General features: G+C 41.8%; 1 pseudogene; it reads left to right on the forward strand.

Annotated features, from left to right (window-relative positions):
* Window positions 1-1,228: 1,228 nt before the first annotated feature.
* Window positions 1,229-3,257, forward strand: LOC139811458 (uncharacterized; annotated as a pseudogene).
* The last annotated feature ends 201 nt before the right edge of the window (window positions 3,258-3,458 follow it).

Here is a 3,458-nt window from a genome sequence, read left to right on the forward strand (position 1 = left end):
TCGACGCGCTCGGCGATAATATTCGTAGTGCCGGCACGGTACGCGTCTCTTGCGGCGTGCCAGTTCTGCAAACTATTCAAACAAGAAAATTTTTAGAGAATTCTGAATATAATGTATTGTTTCACCGTCTATGTTTACAGGACAGATGTCTTTTAATCGGTAACATAAATATGAAAGACAAATCAAAATTATGGCAAATACAACTAAAAATATAATCTGGTCCTTTGGTTGAAGCTTGGAATATATTGAATATAATGCATCTATCGAAATCAAAAATAATAATTAATATATAAATTTTGAGTTTCAAAATAATCATTAAAAACAGTACTTACCTTTAAAAAATGTAGAGATCGCCGATATATCGATCTTTTTTTTTTTAATTGTGAAATCTTTGTAATGGGCAATGGGTAACGGCTTTCATGAAGTGACGAACACTGGTCGAATTGCGATCGCGAAATCACAGTCTGTGATAAGAGACTTGTTGAATTTTCCACGGTATCTTGGAGCTAGACGTTTCATTTCTGCTGTATTGTTTCTTTGCTTCTTTTATTTCAGCTTTCGCTTCCATGTTTGAAGTTTTAGCATCAGCTACTAATTTGTTTAATTCAAAACTATATTTTTATTACATTGCTAATATCATGGCATTTGGTGTTGCTTTCAATATTTTTTATGAATTTGTGCATGGCAGTTTTTTGGTTCAAGTTCGTGGGGAGGTAAAAATTATAGCCAAATTGGAGGAGTTTAGTCATCTCTGAAGGAAGTATCTTTGTGTTGGAGGAGTTAATAAAGAATTATTTGTCATTAGCATATTTTATGTTAACAATTTTAAAAGAACAGATATGCAGTACAAAATATCCTTGGATTTAATGTTACCTAGACTATATAATTTTATATTGTCTCCGAATTTGAGACAAATGAAACCTTAAATTAAACTGGTGAAAATGTTTAAAAAAATTATATTTAAGGAGAGAGGATAGTAATATGTGAATTAATGGTGATCAAATACCAGTCTTTAAGTTACACACATTGTGATTGTGGTCCAAAGATACAAATTTAGATTTTAAGTTACGTTTAACTGAATAATCGGTTTAGTATCGTTATCTTGGAATAAGTAATAATTTGCGTTTCCGTTATTATTAAAAATTTATTTGATGTTTCTATTCAAACATTCGGGTCGAATACCTAGTCAGTCAGGCTGGCTTGTATACTATTGTAAATTATTTGTCAAATATTGCGAGTATTATACTGGCGCACATATGCCAACGGCTGCGTACACATCATCCATATCTGCGCGTGTCGTGCAGTCACGTCGCTGTCAACGGGAAAAAGCAAGTCCTTGCTGACCAACGTGATCTTATCATTCACCCGCAGGACGTCCAACGCGAGCGAGCGCAACCGACGCGGTTCCGAGGTGACCAGCGTTCCAACTCCTCCATCAGGTACATCCAGACCAGGAGGCCTGGAAGTTCTCGGCGGTAACAGCGCGGACACTACCGATTATTTTGATCTTGAACCCTCGCTCGGAGCGGACGCTGATTTTGCCGAGCGAAATAATGGTCGCTTTGAACAGCAACAACAGTATTATCAATGAACGAAAGGATAAAAATTATCAGATCTCGCGTTCCTTGCCGTCGCCGACGAAGAAGTAAAACAATAACGGCAGTAGTTGGCGCCGCAAGTTATGCTACGTTGTCGCTTCAACAATTCTTTGAACTTGAACAACGATGAGACACGTTCCTCCTCGCCGAGCGAATCGATAGCGAAGTCCTTATCCTGGATCGAGGAATCATCGTTCAGATGTGGGGCAACAAGGCAGCAACACCACGGCGACGACCATCTTGTCGCCATCGGTGCAAATTGACGTGACCGGAAGCTCTCAGATAGTCACCGCTTCTGTCGACGACATACCGTCTCTGGAGAACAGCTTCAGCTAACCCGAAAAGGAAAATGACGATGAGGAGGAGCAGGCTGGTACGGAGTTTGAGACGGAGAACTTATCCTTGCCGTGCAGCCCCGCCGCCGCGTCCATCGTTGGCCTGGACTTCTTCCACGGTCTTTATTACGACTTCCTGTCTGTGAACGGCGCGGCAGCGCGATGCGGTAGGGGATTACCAGCACCAGCTCGCCCCAGCTATCGTCCGGTGTGAGTTTGCAGTCCAGCGTGGACTGCCCGTCGATATTTGCAGCTCTTACGGTGAGGACAGCAGCCCGAGTATGGACTCGTTGAAGCTCAGAGGGTCTGGACGCGACCGGGTGCCACGAGATCTTGTCCGAATCTGGAACGACATAGCGCCGGCTGCTCTTCGACCAGCAACTCGTCGAGCCCGAGTCCGGCCGGGCCATGTTTCAAGCTTTTCGAGGAAAGCGATTTACAAGTGTGCTACCTGAATCAAATCCGGACCTTTTTAAAAAAGATCCTGTCCAGCAAATTCTTTAGCCCCTCAGGGGCTTGTGTACATAATTATGGGGAGGAAAAAAACGGAAAAAAAAAAAAAAAAAAAACAAAAAAAAACACGAAAAAAAACCTAAAAAAACTTTTATCAGGGACGTCTTTTAAGACTATTTTATAAATTATATCATTTTACTCCAACGGGATCGATGTGTGGGCCTTAAAGGGTTAGGACGCTGGGAGACGCATCACCTCTATCTCAACGACTGTTGCCTGTTCTCCAAGACGCTGACGGGTTTTCTTCAGCAATCTGTTCCGTACAGCAGCATGTCAGAGATCCGGAAGTACGTTGTCGTCAGGTGGAACTTTGCGTATAAGAACTGTCTCAGCATTGTTTTACCAGACGGTTCGCTTCTTTTGCAAGACAGTATCACTTACACGAGGGACCAGTGATACCGCTTGAGATGGAAGAAAAATATCTTCAAATACCAACACGTGTCGATGAGCACTCGGGAAGAGTAGATACTGCGCGAATTATGCACCATGAAGGACTTCGTCCTGTGACATACAGTCTAACTTTGAAGTCGACTTTGGACTTCTTCTGCCGACTGACAGTTTACTAACAGTCACCTTTGTGTTGTTTGGAACTGTTAATGAAAACTTTTTCGTCGGGTATTCTGATGTGTGCAGATTCTCCATAAGTGAAGAAAGTACGGAATTATCTGTAAATTTTAACGACTCGGCCGTGAGATCGCTCAGGATTTCAAGACTTCCACTTCCAAAGTTCTGTTGTAATGGCTTTTCAAGAAGCTAACGAGGCGTTATCTTGTACGTCTTTTCGAAGACACGAACTTGTGCGCTATTCACGCTAAGCGAGTTACCATCATGCCGAAAGATATCCAACTGGCACGTCGTATCCGTGGCAAGCGAGTTTAGGCGCGACACATTTATAAAAAAAACAATCTAAATACACGAAGGTGGTATGATCATCATTACGATCATCATTACCTTTTATTTTTTATTTTACAGTGTACAAAGGAGATTAATTTCTAGTTGAACTTGGCTACTT

The sequence above is a fragment of the Temnothorax longispinosus genome, chromosome 4 (genome assembly GCF_030848805.1).
Source record: "Temnothorax longispinosus isolate EJ_2023e chromosome 4, Tlon_JGU_v1, whole genome shotgun sequence".
Taxonomy (NCBI): domain Eukaryota; kingdom Metazoa; phylum Arthropoda; class Insecta; order Hymenoptera; family Formicidae; genus Temnothorax; species Temnothorax longispinosus.